Source organism: Camelus bactrianus, chromosome 3 (assembly GCF_048773025.1).
Source record: "Camelus bactrianus isolate YW-2024 breed Bactrian camel chromosome 3, ASM4877302v1, whole genome shotgun sequence".
Classification (NCBI taxonomy): domain Eukaryota; kingdom Metazoa; phylum Chordata; class Mammalia; order Artiodactyla; family Camelidae; genus Camelus; species Camelus bactrianus.
Genome location: NC_133541.1, coordinates 110050216 through 110068070, shown reverse-complemented (window position 1 = coordinate 110068070; position 17855 = coordinate 110050216). Strand labels below are relative to the sequence as shown.

Below are 17855 nucleotides of genomic sequence, written 5' to 3'. Positions count from 1 at the left end.
AAATTAATTTAAATCAGAAAGTTAAATAATTGGGAGAGACAGCTAATAGATCCCTAGAACTAGCATTCTTTGGCAACAAATTTGGGTTTACTTTGAGTTTAGAAATCATTGTGACAGAAGAGATTGTTGGATTGGATAATGGTGACAATGGCTGTATTGAATAAATGAATGAGTAAAATGAGTTTCTTAGACCTTGGACTAGTTGCCAATTGAGGTTTCTTATAAATATGAGAATCAAAGAATCTGTAAGCCTTAGTTTCTCTGCTTAAAAAAAAAAGTTTAAATTAATGAAAAAAATACAGAAATCAAGAGATGAAATAAAGCAAAGAACATGTAACTTCCTTTTCCTCCTTGCACCTGACAAAGCCACAGGAAAGAGAAGTAGATTCTCTGCAGGGAAAATTGGCCTCACTTTTCTCTGCTAATGCACATTAGTCCCCCACAGAGGAACTCTGAGTTTTCCAGCGGTGTACATTTGCACAGCTGGGCTCAGATTTTCTTTCTCAGTGCAGTAGTACTCAAACTAACGCTAATAAAATAAAGCTGGAAATGACGTGCCGCTCCTTGGAACCTCATTCCTGTGTCCTTGGCTGTTATCTTTAGGGTCCTCCACCTGCTACCAAGGAGACCCAGAGGAACCCTGTGTCCTCAGCTTATGAAAGGGTATTTGCATCTGAAGATAGGTCTCTTGAATTTGTCTCTTGCCTTAAGAGATTCCTAAAGCCAGCCCAGCCTGTGAGTTTTAAGTTACTCTTTTTCTTGAGCAAGTTAAGGTTGTGTTTCCAGTCCCTTGCAACCAAACTGATGAAAGCGCCATCTGTGTGTTGGGTCATGGCTGAGGCTCTGGGAGTTCTATGGAAATGAACCACTGTTGCGTGTGTCCCCATGGCATACATGGTTTAGAGGAACAGACTCATGAATTGGGGAAGCAAATTTGTGAATGCGTATTTCCTGAACATCTACTGTTTAAAAAAAAAAAAGTAGCATGGGTTTGATGAGAATTTGGAGCAGATTGGAAGAGAACAGTAGTAAAAGCTTTCTTGAGGAAGTAATACGTACACATAAATATACAGAATAACTAGAAATTAAATAGGTGAGCAGAAAAGCCAAGAAAATTCCAAAGGGCGGAAACAGCACAGGTGGGAGAAAACGTGGTGTAAATCCCCCGTGGTAGGAGGAACCAGGCATGGTCAGGGATGGGAAGGAGGTCTGTGGAGCAGGATGTGACAAGAGGCACAGTGGTTGGGGTGATGATGGCTGGAGAGACGCGTAGATCTCTCTACTTGATGATGGCTGGCAGAGCCTGCAAGACCTTGAAGATTATTTTAAGGAGTTTTGTCTTTTACTGTAAGAACAGTAAAAAGGTTTGTAGTCCATGCTCTTATATTGTAACTTGGAGGCTCCTAGAGGCAAAACAGTTTTGTCTAAGGTTGCATATCCCTCATAACAGCAAATTTCGGTCCAGACCCCACGCCTCTGACTCTCAGGTGACCTACAGAAAAAAACTGCTGATAGTCCATAGGTGATTGACACATCCCAGTAAGACAAAGACCTTAAATGGACTTGAAAAAATCACACCATTGCCTTGGATATACATTCCCAACAGAAAACAAATTATACCTGTCAAAATTTTATGTATGAACTTAATATAATTACACATACAACGTCAACTCTGACTTCCAAAAACACCTATCTACCAGCAGTTTAATAAGTGATACCCTTATAATGTCACCCTCATTAGGATGGTTATTATTTTAAAAAAAGTAAGTGCTGGTAAAGATGTAGAGAAATTAGTAGTCTTGTGCATTGCTAGCAGGAATGGAAAATATTGCAGCTGTTGTGAAAAACTGTCTGGAAAACTGTGTGGCAGTTCCTCAAAAACTTAATAGAATTGCCACATGATCCAGTAGTTCCACTTTTAGGCAAATACTCCAAAGAAATGAAAGCAAGGATTTGAACACAGATTTGCATGCTAATGTTCATAGCAGCATTATTCACAATAGCCGAGAAATGGGAACATCCCAAAGTTTAACAGTTGAATGGGTAGACAGAATGTGGTCTGGACATACAGTGGAATATTATTCAGCCTTATGAGAGAAAGAAATTCTGACACGTGCTACAATATGAATGAACCTTGAAAACATTGTGCTAAGTGAAATGAGTCTTAAAACCAAACAGATATGGTAGGATTTCACTTACGTGAGATACCTAGGATAGTCAAGTTCATAAACCATAGAACAGTGGTTACCAGAGGCTAGGGGAAGGGGGAAGTTATAAAGGATGTCATTTCTCCAATACAGAAGACAGCAGTATTAAAAATTTTTTTGTTAATAGAAGGAGGTGGCTGGAGGGAATAAAAGCTGGTCATTAGCTTACATGGTTGTTTGTACATGTATATACAAAAATATAAAAGGACTACAAAAAGAAGTTCTGCCGAAGGAATGTTTTTGTAGTCCTTTTATATTTTTGTTTGTTAAAAAAGTGCATGAATAAATATAGCATGTGGTTTTAGATTTCTGTAACACTGAGATGATCTTTACAGAAGTAACTTTAAAACTCAAATGTTTTATTTGGACGCTTACATATCCCTGGGTCAGAAGTGTGTTTTCATTGGAGATTATTTACATAGTTATATATGGTTCCAGATCAGCTTTGTCTTGAGTGTTCTGTACTGGAGTTCCCTCATCTTGGTTTCCTATCTTTGAAGGTCAGACTCCTGGAGACGAGTTGACCCAGGGAAGCAGCAAAATGTGCACTGGATATTTCTGGGCAGAGTGTCTGCCCTGAGCTGGTCTGCTGTCTAAGATGACCAGGAGTGTGAACAGTCCTTCACATCCTAGCAGGTAAGCATTGCGTTTCTCATGGCATTGTCCTTATTAGGAAATACCTCTGTCCGCTCAGGTGTTTTTGAGAGGACATGTGTTCTCAGCCTCTCACCAGAGTAGGAGCCCTGGTGGACCTGGCTCCATTTAGACTGTGGCTCTTGGAGGGGAACAGGGTACTCCCAAGTCTAATTGGATAAGCATGGAATGGAGGACTGTCATCACCTCCTTTGTTCTAGTCACTGTATGTTTCTTCATATAACTTTCAGCTTTTATGAAAGCCACTAGTAATTCTGCTTATTTCTCATTTAAAACTTAAACTTAATCTTCTCATTCCCCTGTTGAAACTCCTATGTCAGTCCACTGTTCTTAGGAATAAAATAAAAAATTCTTCATGTAGTCTTCAGGGAAAGAGTTTGGGGTAACAGAAAAGACCGTCCATGCATTTATTTTTAACCATCCTCTTTACTCTTCCTACCCAATTTTATGTGCTTGGCTCCTTCGGCCTTCATGACTCTTCCTAAAACCTAACACATTAAAATGGGCACTTTGAATCATAATAAAAATACCCCTAATAAAGCACTTTGAGAGTCTAAATTTTCCCTTTGGGGGGGCATTCCACTTCCGTAACTGAATTCTCTGTCTCCAGATTGTGACACCTGGGAGAAAATAGAGTGTTTTAAGCAAGTGCATTACGTCCTTTCCCCCCTCCCCTCCTTCCCTTAATAATGCTTAAACCCATTACTGTCTCTGGGGAAACCATCTGGTAATAAGCATCTCTGGTAATGAAAAGACTGTGTAACCTCCTGGTGGAAGCCGTATCATTTAAAAATTTTGAATTCAAGTACTCATTTGTTTTTAGGAAGCCTCTTGCTAGATTCAGCAGTGAGGTGGGGCTTCCAAAGCTATGCTTGCCCCCAAGTAATAGCCTTCACTGTTACGTAACAACAGTGATGTCACAGGTTTGCATGTATATTATCCCTCTAATCCTTTGAACGATTCTTTCAAGGCTGTTCAGGAATCAACACGCCTATTTTACAGTAACTTGAGTCTTAAGTAAGTGGTTTGCTCCAGAATTCACTACTGGTAGAAATAAGTGTGATCATAGATGGAGTCCTTCTGACTCCTAGGCTGTTGTGACTTTTGGATGTAGTATTTAATGCTTTGTTTTGACTGGTTATAAAAGTAATATATTCGTTGCAGAAAATAAAGAGAAAATAGGAAAGGATCGAGGTGAAAATTAGAAATGCTTTCATTCCCACCATCTGGTGAGCTGCTCTGAACCTTTTAGTGTATTTCCTTCCAAGTTGTCCTGTATGGGGGTGTGTGTGTGTGTGTAGTTTTGTGTATGTGAATGCTCACAAAATCGGGATCCTGTTGCATTGCAACTGAATGAGAGCAGGTGTGCGCCCATGGTAATGGAGCTCTCTCAGTGTGTGATGTAAATTGCGTCTCGTTTTCGCGTCTGTGAAGAAGGAAGGAACTGATTAGGGCTGGCGAAAGGGCTCACCCCAATTCAACCTGTTTTTATTATCTTGCAGTTTCAGAGAAAATATACCTGGGAACCTGAAACCAGAGGGAGAGAAATACCTGATCTATCAGGGCCAAGGAGAGAGAACAAAAATCAGCCAAGTAGACTTGATTGAGGACGATGAAATGTCACAGCAGGTGGTTTCACTAGCGTTCCAGACACGGAGGGGTCTCCTGGCTGGCTGCAGAGTAGACCATGCAGTTTGGCACTGAGCAGTGGCGGGGAGAGGCAAGGAAGGGGTGTCATGTAGATTGACGCCTCAGGCTTTGAAGCTTGACACACTAGGGTCTGCAGTTCTCTCCACCCTAGTAACAGTACAGGAGTCTCTGAGCCCTCGTTGTCTCCTCTGTCAAATGGGGATCAGTATGCCACTGATGTAAACCCACTGATGGTGCATGACGTACAGACTGCAGTTAGAACAGGGAAACATTAAACACGTCAGGTCATCACACCCTTGGTAGGGTGACATGTCTGGCCGCTTTTGTTGGACTTTGAGGAAGACCTTCTGCTGTCTTGGTTTGTTGAAGTTCCTGGATTCTCCCAGTACCTGATTGTCCTTACTGTGCAGATGCTGCCTTGGAAGCAGTCTCTGCCCGCACCCCTCCCACATCTACCCGGCCAGGTCTGCTGAGTCAACCCAGAGTGCCTTTATGAGGGACCTGCAGTGTGGTGTCTGCTGGGGCAGGCCCTCTGGGTTTAAAAGGAGAAATAAGACTATGTCTCTTCTCCCCAGGAGTGCAGGCACAAATAAACAAAACCCACGTGGAAGATGGAAAACGTTGTGCACATGTCTTTTGTAGGCTCACCAGGTCCTGTGGGACTCACACCTTGCTTTGGAAGGCAGGGGAGGGGGCAAGAGCACCTCTTCCTGCCCCTTCAGACATATTCAGGAAGAGGGGAGCTGGCACGCAGTACACCAGAGGCTGATTAAAAGCCTAATAAGAACATCATTTTTCTCTACACACATACACACACAATTCCCTGCAGGTTCAGACGATTGTTGCTGCCCCTGTGGGGAGGTGAGGGTAGAGGGTCTTTTGGGAACTGGAGCATGTATGGTTCTGATGCAGGAAAAATGGTTGTGGGGTGTGAGGAAGGCCATGTCCCAGGTCTCGGCTGAGCCCCTGGGACCTGCCCTGCGAAGTGTGGGTCCTTGGCTTCACATAGGAATGAATTCAACAGTGAGCCACAGTTGAGTAAAGGTAGATTTATTTTGAGAGATACATACTACATAGAGTGCAGGCTGTTTCAGAAGGTGAGAGGCCACAAGGTGTGAGAGTTGGGTGATTAGGTTAAATTAAAAGTAGGTACACACTCCACAGACTACGGGCCGTCTCCAGAAAGGAGGAGAGGTGGCAGTAGGGGGCAGTGTTGCCAGTTTTTATGGGCTTTGGAGTTTCATATGCTAATAAGTGGAAGGACCAGTCTAACTACTCCGGGGTAGGGGGCAGGATTCCCAGGAAGTTGGCCATCTCCCACTCTTTGACCTTTTGTGGCTAGGCTTAGGACTGTCACGGTGCCTGTGGGCATGTTATTCACCATGCTAATATGTTACAGTAAGCATATAATGAAGCTCAAGGTCTGCTAGAAGTCAAGTCTCCCATCTTGAGCCTCAGGGCCCACTAGGGGTTGAATCTTTCTCCATCCTGGTGTTAATTGCTGTGTTGTTTCTTGAATGGCTGTGCCCTGCCCCCTCCCTGTCTCAGTTGGGCCACTCAGGGTGGCTATTCTCTTGCTCTTTGTTCATGCCCTGCTCCCCCAGTGCCTGCTTCACCCACATCTACTGGCATGACTGACCTTCCTAACCATAGGCCCCAGGCCCCAGCTAGTGATTGTTCTTACCAAAGGGACGGTGAGGGGTGTGTGGCAAACGATGAGCCGGCCTGACATCAATTCCCCCTATAACTGCTAACCTTCCCTGACCCGGGAGCAAAGATTGCCACCAGGTCCTGCCTGCCATTTGCTACACATGGTTGGAGAGTCACGCCAGGACCTTGCTTCAGACATGTAAGCTCCATTGATGTCTCTGTTGCTGACTCTGGGCTCTTTCCTCTGTCTTGAAGCTGGGTGAGGACAGGTCATGCAGACCTGCAGGGTACCGCCCAACAGGCACATTCTGCAGAGCAGCAGAACAGGACCACCAACCCCTCCCATCCTGCCCGCTGGTCTGCCCACCTTGCTTTGTTCTTTCCTTCCTCTTCCCACTGAAGAACAGATCTTGGTGCTGCCGCAATGAGCTTAGGACAGATTTTGTCCTCGAGGAGCTTCCCGTCTATGATTAGATACAAAGAAAGTACAATCTTGCCTTGATGACAATAGGTACATAGTCTTGTACAGAATGCAGAAGGGTCACCTCACTGCAACCTGGTGAGAGAGTGAAGGTTTCCCAGAGGACTGAACATCTGAGCTGAGGGCTAAGCAGTGGGTAGGGCTCAACCAGCGAGCGCACTGGAAGGACGCTTCTGCAGCCTACAGGTCCGCAGGGCTGGAACAGAGGGAGAATGACAAGCTATCAGTATGGTTAGACAGCGAGCTGCTTTCCAGATGGTGGCTTTGAGTGCACACTGTAGACAGAGTGCGCTGTGTTGTTAAGATGCTATGATTTGGGTAAGATGTACATCTGCTCTGGCCATACCTTGCGTCAGGAGAGTGCCTGAGTCCTCTGGTCGCCTTCCTTTTCTAATAGAAAATGAGCAACCTCAATAACAGAATGAGAAGGAACCCATAGGAAGGCTTGGGCATAAAATCATTCTGTATGTAATTACCAAGGATTTCATTCTTAGGCTAATACGGGCACTTCCCTTTCTCCAAAGCTATTAAAAACAAACTTGTAAATCAACTATACTTTAATAAATTGAAAAAAATAAACCATAGAGTATATTCTACCCCCTAAATAAACAAACAAAAACCAGGTCATATCATTGTTTCTCTGTGATGGTCCAGAGGAGATTAATTTCTCCCATTGGGTAGGATTAACTCCAGATTCCAGTGGCAAACTAGCCAGAGAATTATGTCTGGAAGGATGGCTCCAACTTTGGATAAAGTAGACCATGGAGTCAGAATGCCTGGGAAGGGAGCTGGTTCTTCTGTAGTCCATGAGCGTGGCTTTAGGTAAGTTACTGAACCTTTCTTGGCCATCTTATAAATCATGAATCAGTTACTCCATACAGTGTAGGTTTATTGTGAGCTTTGAGGAAGGTGATGTGCCTGGGTGCCTAGAACTGTGCCTGATGTATACGGAGCCCCACGGAAAAGGTGCAGGTGATTATTCAGCTCCAGTGGCTGAGAAACTGTCTCTTGAGGGAGAAGCAGCTGGCACTAGCTTATAGGCCCTTGAGCAGTGGGGTATGGAAGTGTCCCAGCTCCACAAGTAGGAGAGTTGAAGGAGGGTGTCTTCTTTTGTGTCTATTTGTCCTTCCTCCATGATGCCAGAATGAAAAGTGCCTCTCTGAATGGTCACACTGAAGAGTGTGCATCTCGGTCCTTGAAAAGCTCTGTCCAAATCCCCTCCTCCGTAATTCTTACGGGGAGCATTTTGCATCTACATTGCTAGTTAACCTAGCACTTCTGCTGGAAGAGTTATGCGCAATAACACCAGGACACGGTTTACCTTTTCAGCTGTGTTGATGTTTGATAGCTGGTGCAAAAGCAATGGCAGAAACATCACAAAGGGGCCTCAGTGCTCTAGTCAAGGCACTGATGTCACACCACACAAGAAGCCATGGTCTTCCTCACCAGTGCACGTCTGCAGTGTGTTTCCTTTCAAACACCAGTTTCCCCTTCGTAGAGCAGTAAAAATTATTAACATTATTAAATCTAGACCTTTTTAATATTTTATATGATGGAATGGCAAGTATATGTTAAGCACTATAATGGCTGATGAGGGAAAAATGACTCAGACTGTTGTTTGAACTATAAGCCAGACTAGTAGCTTTCTCATGGAACTCCAGTTAAGCTAAAAAAAAAAAAACCTGACAAACTATGGTCAGGCAAACTTGGTATTTGGTGTACATTTTCCCCAAAATGATCAGAGTGAGCTTGTCACTTCAAGGAAAACAACTCGATAGTGTTTGTCGCTAGTGAGAAAATTTTGATCTTGAAGCAACATTTAGAATTTTAGGAAACTCGTGTCTAATTCTGCAGTGAGCCTTTTTTCTGTAATTAGATTGTTCTGATGGGATTAGAGGTGATATTAACAAAGGTGTATTTTTGATATTTTATAATAAAATGTGTCGACATTCAGAAGATTTGTATCAGTCAGATAAACAATATTTTCCAAAAACATGATGTTAGAAAATCATGAGTTAGTAAAAAAAAAAAAAATCCATTCATAGTACAAGATGGCCATTGGATTTGAAGGAAATAAAGTATCAAATTTCATTAATAGGATTTAGTATTTCATCTTGAAATAAGCCTTAAGAATATACCACTTGTTAAGTCTCAGTATAGTACCAAAGAATAGCCATAATTACTTTGAAAAGGCTACCAAAGTACCTCCTCCCTTTTACAACTGCACACTATTTGTGAGGCAAGATTTTATCCATATATTTCAATCAAAATAGCATATCAAAAGAAATACAAGAATACAGCTGTTTTTATTACAGCAAACATTAAAGAGATTTGCAAAAATGTAAAATAGCACAATTACAGTAATGTTTTATTTTGGAAATTATGTTTTTTAAAAAATGACATTAACATATAATAGATTGTGTATAATTTTAAATATATTGATGTATAAATATGTATCTGTTTCAATTCCTAATAAGGATATATTGGTAGACAACACCCCACATAAACAAAAGCTAGTTGGAGCCCCCAATAGTTTTTTTAAGAGTACAAAGTGGTTCTGCATCTAAACATTAAAGAAAAAAATTTTTTACCTGTTGAATATTCTTCCAAATGCATCATCATAGAATTCTTAGGAATGTCTCATTTTTATGCATGGTTCTATGGGAAAAACCAAAAGACTGACAAACTGCAGAGTAAGAAAGAGAATGAGAGAGAGAGAGTGTGTGTGTGTGTGTGTGTGTTTTGGGGGGTGTGTAGGTTGGAGGGTTATGGGGGAAATCACATCACTTCTCTGCAAAAATTTTCATTTTTTTAGAGAGAGTTAGTGTGAATGGCTTAGAATTGTCTTCCCCAGCTTCAGAAAATTCCTTAGATCAATAAGACTATTAGTTAAAAAGGAACCCCCAAGCAGGATGGTCCTCTAAATACCTTTGTGCAGATTGGAAGAGAAAAATTTAACATCTGGACTAGAGCGTTAGACAATCTGGTGAATGTTTATGAGCTTGGACTTAATGAAGCTGTTAGTTCACCAAATAATTTAACAACTTGCTGAGTTTTCCCCTGGAAAAAAAGATGCTTCTGAATATAATCCTTTCTGGTTGAACTGATTGCTACTCTAGATCCTGTAAGGACCCTAAACTTGAATGATGGCTTTCTGTGCACCCATTCTTATACACGTCTTGTGTTCTAAACACTTTTTCACACTCAGCATCAATTCTTAAGTCCTTACAATCCTGGGCTAGGACTAGAAAGAGCATTATCCTTCTTCTCAGATTACTCTTGAGAAGACTGAGGTGTAGACAGGTTAACGACTTGCTCAGGGTCTCAATATGGCCTAACGGCCTGCTGATTTCTTTGGTCCTTGACTTTGCAGAGCCCATATTTTCACAGTGGAAATAAACATTGCACATGTGGGCCCACTTGACAGTATGGTGGGGAAAATGGAGCGTAGAGGACAAACTACTCTCTATTTTCAAAGCTGTCGCTCAGCTGGTACGCCGTCACTGAACTTCACTGGAAGGCTGTTTATTTTTTCCTTCATCATATAATGATAATACCTCTCAGGTTGAAATGTGAAAATTAAAGGAAAAATAGAAGAGGTGAGCGCAGTGCTTGCACAGCACCTAAATAGCTGGTCAGTCAGTGTGCCCTTCTGTCATCATTGGTAAGGGGGGTCAGAGGTGGGAAAGGGCATTGTGTATTGGGATCTTCCAGTTCTATGCCTGTCCCTAAAGTGCATGAATCTTTAGTCTGTAAAGGCCGAAGCAACGTTTTGGGGGAGGGAGTTGTTTTAGAAAGCAGGTCTAGGATGAGCAAAGACAAAGTAAAAAGTGTGCCTGGCACGTGGGGGAAGGGCAGCGAAGGCTCCTGCTCCAGGCTCTGGCAGTTGCACTGGTGTTTGACAGGTGACCTTCCGCACCTTCTAGGCTCGCTCCACTTTCGTCCACACTCTGTTTACATCACCTCACCTCAACTCATGGCTTGAACCACCTGTGTACTGGCTCCCAACTTTGTATCCCTAAGCATACCCTCTTCCTGGACCTCAACACCTGATTTTTTTCAGTTGCCTTTTGTTGTTGAAGTGTATTTGATTTACAATGTTGTAATAGTTTCTGGGGTTCAGCATAGTGATTCAGTTATACATGTATATATATTCTTCATGTGCTTTCTTCAATAGAAGTTATTAGAAGATGTTGACTACAGTCCCCTGTGACCTTGCTGTTTATCTGTTTTCTATACAGCCATTTGTATCTGCTGGTCCCAAATTCCTAATCTGTCCCTCACCTCCCTTTCCCCTTTGGTAATCACAAGTTTGTTTTCTATGTCAGTAGGTTTATTTCTGTTTTGTAAATAAGTTCACTTATATCATTTTTGAGATTCCACATAAAAATGCTACCATACGATATGTGTGTTGGTCTGACTTCACTTAGTATGGTAATCTCTAGGTCCATCCATGTTGCTGCAAATGGCATTATTTCATTCTTTTTTGTAGCTAAATAATATTGTGTTGTGTGTGTATATGTGTATATATAAACCACATTGTCTTTATCCAGTCACCTGTCGATAGATATTTAGGTTGCTTGCAGGTCTTGGCTGTTGTGAACTGAGCTGCTGTGAACTGTGGGTTTGATCTCTATCTCCACTTGGAAGCCTGGTGGCAATCTTGAAATCAACATATGAGAAGGAGGACTTTGGATTTCCTGTTGCAAGTGTGCTTCTCTCTATTTCAGTAAAGGGCACCATAACTCACCCAATGGCTTAATTCAAATGCCATCTTGACTCTTCTTCTTCCATCTTGCATACAGTCAGTCATCAGATGCTTTCAGTGTAACGTGCAAAGTATACCTAGGATCTGTTCACATCTCTTCTTCCCGGTGGCTGTTACCTGACTCAGGCTTCTGTGACCTTTCACAGGAGTATGGTGATAGTCCTCTAAACCACCCTCTCTCATTGCACTTTTGCAGCACCCCCCCCCCATGCCCCAGGCTACTCTCTGCTCAGCAGTCAGAGCAGGCATTTGAAACAGATTCATTTCATTCCCATACTTAAAATTCCAATGGATTTCCAATAAATTTGTATTTTAAACTCAAGTTGTGTGTTGTTTCCTTCCCTGCCTCTCCCTTAGACCTCATTTAATTAAGGAACACCAGCACCCACCCTTATTGTCATCTTTTGGTTCTTAGAAAATGACCACATTTAATCCTGTCTCAGGACCTTTGCACTTGCTGTCCCTTTTGTCTCAAATGCTCTTCTCACCAACCTTTCTATAGATTTCTAATCAGTGAAGTCACACCTTAACTGTCATTCTTCAGAGAGGGCTTTCCTTATCTCACATTCTAAAGTACCCCATTCCTTCTTCTGATCATCTTCTAGGCTCTTAATCTACTGTGTTTTTCTTCTGGTACAGTAGATATTCACTTCTTTCTTTGGGTGTCACAGTGTAAAATGTTTGGGAAGCTCTGTTTAACTTGTCCTGGTGGCCCCCCTCTTTCTTTCTTACCTGCGTTGCCCTCATTGTTGGCCCTCCTCCACGTCCATCATTTTGTTCACAGAATATCCTAGTCCTGGATCAGTGCTTCTATCTATGTCCCTTTGTGCATTTCCAGGAGGACAGGATTTACTGTGTATGGATCGCACAGTTGAGGGTATGAGCACTCTAGATGGTAGGACTCCTGCGGTACTTGGCCTCTTTATTCTGAACCTGTATTTTTTTTTTTTTTTTAAGGAACTTTGATCCACTCATCTGCCCTTTCTAACAGGTAATACTTACTAAATCCTTACTATCTAGCTGACACGACCTGTGCTACCGCATTTAATCCCCACACCCACCCTGAGACCTGGGGACGGGAACTCCCCTCGTTCTACAGTTGTGTGCAAAGGCATGCTTTGAGTTGAGTAGCAGAGTTAGGATTCAAACCTACATCTGTCTTATTTGTCAGCCTATTTTATTATCAGACTTAATATACTTATGGAGCAAAAGAATTCTCCAGTAAGCCCCCAAATCCATTACTTCTGTTAATGAGCGTCTCTATCTGTACTACTAAATAAATAATCATTTAGTAGGTGCAGCACAAAGGATTGTTTTCATAGGGAGGGGAAAAGGACCTGCCTGTTCTATATCCTCCTATTTCTTTTCCCTTGGGCTGCCTGGTGCTAAATGGTTTTTAAATAGCAATCTAACCACCCACAGAGAGACCTCGATTTACAAATTTTCTTCCTATACATCAGTGCTGTTACTCGTCCCCTGGGTTTGGAGATCTGCTTGAATTTGTGCTTAAAATAATGGATGGCTATAGTTTGTAAGCACAACGCAAGTGACTATATTTGGGAAGGAAAATGTGTTTATATACATACTTTCCTTTCAGTCTGTTTCTGTGGAGATTAAAAATTACCTGGCACCTGAACCTGCAGTTGGAGCAGAGAGAAACAGAATGCACAGAGCCACAGAATGCCATCGCTGGAAGGGACCGTGTCTGGGGGTTGGTGACACAGAACACAGGTCCCTTTCTGTGTGGGATCACGTAGCAAGGGAGTGGCTGTGCGGTGGGTTGTCAATCAGAGTTTATTCAGCACAGGGGGAGGGCTTACTTTCTCAGCCTGATTTTTCTTCATTTGTAAAATGTGGTCAGTAAGAGCTCTTCCCCCAGAGGGCAGCTGTTACACGTGTTACCCACGTTCTGTACATCCTCGTGGCCAAGCCACGTGTGCTCAAGGAATGCTGGCTGCCCCCTCCTCTTTTTCTCCTTCCCTTCTTTCTTCTGCATTATCGTTAAATCTTCAAAGACAGGGTTTTTTAAGCCTTCTTCAAGGGCTTAAATGCATATATGGCTTTGACATACTCCTTCCTTTGATGCTAGAAATGTGTAATTTGTATTGGGGAGATAAATGATCATTTTTTTGTGTTCTATTTTTCAATAGATACCATTTTCCCCCTTCATTTTCAAACAAAACCTAGTCCTGGTGTCTTCACGATCTAGACCATTCTTTGCTCCCATCGTTCCCACAAAATCTCTGGAGTGTTCATGAATGGTCAGTCACTGGAGTGGTGGTTCATGTGCACGTAATGACTGACTTCATGCAGAACTGCTAAGGTTAGCATTACCTCCACTCTTGAGTAAGTTAACAGAATTGGTTAAGAAGCTTATCCCAAGGTACATGGCTTGTAAGAGGCATAGAACTGAGCGGGACTTGCAGTCTGGGCTATTTTATCTCTAAGCACAATGTCTTACCCACTGTACCATGATGTCAGTAGGGACCAGTAATACTTAACCTTCTGTCATATAAAACTGTCATGGAATTAGTTACTTTTGTATGACGTAGATTCCAACCCTTCCACGATTAAGGGATAAGCACCACAGCCAGTGGAGAAGTGGAGAAGTGAATAAGAAGTGGAGAAGCCAAACCCACCATGGCTACTGTGCCAGCACTTTGACCTAAAGTCGTCCATTGGAGCTCTAGAAAAGCCTATGATCACCTGTGTTTTAATTCTTAATTGGATTTGTGGACCATTTGTCCCTATGTTCTGCCTCTTCTATGTAGATACTGTTGGCCTGCAGCTGCCCCCTTGATGGCAACCTCATATGTGAGGTACCTCTTCTGAGTTGTGCAAGTGTCACATTCCTAATTAATTCCAATGAACAGGACTTCTCTTATCTATGAAGGAGGGTTGTGCTTTTTCAGTGTAAGTATCTCTCGTGCCCCCTATTCCATGAGGTGGGTCATATCTTTGAGAAGCTCTTGTTACTGCTCATTTTTTAAAACAAGTATTATTGTATTCCTGAGTAATCCATCACATCTGTAACATCCATGAATTTATGTTCCAAAACTAATATTTTATTATCTTTGCTTCTTGCTCTGTGTTACTTAACCTACAACAGGGGCATCAGCTTTGCTTGATGAAATTGCACCCATCATTCAGGCTTCACTTCACAATCCATCTCAGGCACAAAGTCTTTCCTAATCCCTTCATCTGACCCTGTCCTTCCAACACTTCTCTACCAAAGACACGCAAAATTACTGGACAAGACTGCACCTGCCTCTGAACTTCATATCCTGTTAGCTTTCCCCCTCCTGTGACAATTAACACTGTATTCCTTGTACAGTTATTTCCTCTTGTCTGGTCCTTCCCTTTCATCTGTGCTTTAGCAGTGAAGAGATGATTGTATAATTAGGATGCTTTGAGTTTATAAGAAATAGAATATCCAACTAAAATTGAATTACCCAGTGAAATATTTGTTATCTCATTTAACAGAAGTTCTGAGTTAACAGAGATTCCAAAATTGCTTAATCCAACTGCTCAGCAATTCTGGGCCTGGCGATTTTGTCCTGTGAGTCTCTTGATTTTCCCCTCTTAGACTCAAGATGGCTTGCACAGCTGTGAACAACACCTCCCCAGAGGTCAGCATTTAAGGAGGGAAGGAAGGAAGGCCGTCTGTTGCCTCTGTAAACCTGTTATTCATCTGGAAGGAAACTGTTTCCCAAAAGTTCTCCATTAGAATTTCTCTGTCTCATTAGTCAGGACTGATTGACAAGCCTGCCCCCAAACCAGTGACTGGCAAAGGGAAATGAATGGATTATCACCATTGGTTAAGCTCAATCCAAGTTTAGATCAGTCAAAATGTGTCCTCTGGGGCTGAGGGAGGGGCCCATCTTCGCTGAGCACATTGCCATCTGTCTGACTGCTGAATAAAATTGGAGTTCTATTAGCAATCAAGGAGGAAATGGCTGTATTAAATTGCATCAAGAGTATTTGACTGTATTGAATCTGAGTTCTCTGGATGAAATAGCATTTGCCACAGGTCTGATTTAGTGCTCTCTGCGTTTCTCTCAGTGACTGGTAAGACCTCAGTGAACGCTACTGGACATAGTCCATTCATTTTCTTCAACAAATACTTATTTATAAATCTATATGATAGGACTGTTCTACCAGTTAGATATACAATGGTGTGTAAAATCTTTTGGGATCGCTGCCATTAATATAAAAGTAACAGGTAAGCTTATTATGTAGTAGGTACAATGCTAAACACTTGGCATTCATTTTAAAAAATTAATCCTCAAACAACCTATAGGATAAGTTCTATTAAAATCATTTTTCTGATTAGAAAACTGACTTCACATAGTTAAGAGTCTTGGCAAAGGTGACAAAGGTGAGCTTTAAGCCAAGTCTTGCATGAATCCTTTTTAATTGTGTGTGTGTGTGTGTGTGTGTGTATACGTACATGTGTTCATGTGTGTGATAGGTAGACCTGGTTGGAGTAGTGAGGTCTTTGATTTTATTTTGATTTAAAGGATATTTTTATTATGTTCTCTTGGCCATTCTTAAACTCCATAAAAGTCTCTTTTATGTTCAGGATTTGGAGGGTAAGTCTATTTACTTACATGGTGTTTTAGAAGATCCTCTCCTGATTTTGTGGCTTGACTATCTGAAGAGTAAGCTCCTGCTTTTGAGGATTCCACCTGGAGACTGGAAAGCAGATTGAGTCACCATTTTATCTTCTCTTAGTTTGAACCACCTTATGTTGCCTCATGGTTCAGGGATAAAAGCCAGGTCTAGACAACTGACATCCTTTGTTTTCCCCGTACAGCATCTTTAGAAATTGAGCTCTCCATGCCAAAAAGCGGAGCGATTGCTCCTGCAGTGTGGATTTCCACCCAGTGCTGGAAAACAGGTTGACGGGCCAGCATTGGGTGTGCGAGCCAGCAAGGGCTGACTGCTCGCAGGGCAGCAGTCGGCAGGAAGCGAAGAGCTGCTGCCTGTCCCAGATGCGGCCAGGATACCCAGTTGGCCTCGATGACACACGCTTTTTACAGCTGATCGCTTTACTTACTTGAGGCGTCTGCTGTATTAGTCAGCATCTGCCCCCGCCAGCGACTCCAGAATTTTAGTGGCAACATCAAAAATTTAGTGCAACAACAAACATTTCTTGTTCACGTTGTATGAGACCTGGGGCTCAGCCAGAGCTCTGCGAAGCAGGGCTGGCTTCACAGATGTGCATCCTGTATGATCACAAAGGGTCTCGTGCTCTGAGGGGTCCTGCACTCGACTTAGTGTTCTGTTGCCGTAGTCTTGAAATTCTTAATTTTGGAACAAGGGGCCGTAAATGCTCATATCTCACCAGGTCTATAAACTGTAGTCAGTTCTGCTGTCAGGTTGGCTATGCCTTCTCTTTTAGGGCTCAGGCTGAAGAAGCAGCCACTTGCAGGGCGTGCTGTCTTCATGGCAGGGGGCTGAGGTCATGGGGGCTGGGCTCACACCACAGGAGGCCTCTCAAAGCCTCCACCAGGAACTAGTATGTGACCACTTTCCATGAGTCAGGCAAGTCATATGGCCAAGCCCAAAGTCCCAGTTGTGGCGAAGGGTGCCTCACCCTGACCAGAGCATCCACCATGCCAGTCTGATCTTGCGCTGGAGTTTGTCACTGGAGGCAGTGGCGGATTCCATTCCCGTGTTCCTGATACCCTGTCTAGAGCCAGTGATGCAGGCTTAGTTGGACAGACTGGCTAGTTGGTGATGTCATGGGATCTGTGAGGTCATATCAAATGGCAGGTCATCAGTTTACCTAAAATTAATAGTTGAATCTTTAAAAAGTATAAAAACCAAACATGCTGGCTGTAGTTTTTCTCACAAAATATCCCTTGTTCTAATTAAAGACCAATTTGAGTCTTCTTCAAAATGTGCTGTGAGTCATTTTACTGTGTTTAAGTACTAATTTGTCTTCATCATGGGTGTAGTTTTGTTCCACTTGGTTTTTCAAGCAAAGATGATAAAATTAAATAAATCAATAGCATAGTTAGCTTTAATAATATCAAAAAATTCTGGTGGGATGTTATTGCTCCCTAATTAATGGAGTATTCAGTTCTCCGGGGACCTAGAGAAGCTTTGGTCGTAACACATAACCCATCTGCGGTGTCAGAACCTAATTTCAGGCTTAATTATTATGATTGAGACGAGGATTGTAGCTTTATGAATCTTTGTAAAAAGAACGGAGAGCGACTTTTAAAACTCTGTGCCTGTGACATAGAAATTCTTCCTGACAACCCCAGAAGCTCCTTTGTTACAGAGGAGCCTGTGGTTCACACATGAGACACGTTTCTGCATCTGAACTTAGGTTGCCACGTTGTCCGTCACTAAGCTCCTGCTTGGGGACTGTGGTCCGGGCCCTGCACCTGCAGAGTGACTCCTGATCACAGGAAGAAGAGGCGCCGACCGAGCC

The 17855-nt window shown here is 42.6% G+C and overlaps 1 long non-coding RNA gene across 1 annotated transcript in view; it reads left to right on the top strand.

The window, feature by feature from the left end:
- LOC141577112 (uncharacterized) overlaps positions 1-17855 on the top strand; it is a 309659-nt gene that overhangs the window by 78730 nt on the left and 213074 nt on the right. Inside the window, exon 2 of the long non-coding RNA XR_012505709.1 lies at positions 2708-2843. This is a non-coding gene — a long non-coding RNA (uncharacterized LOC141577112). The remainder of the gene's footprint in view (positions 1-2707; positions 2844-17855) is intronic.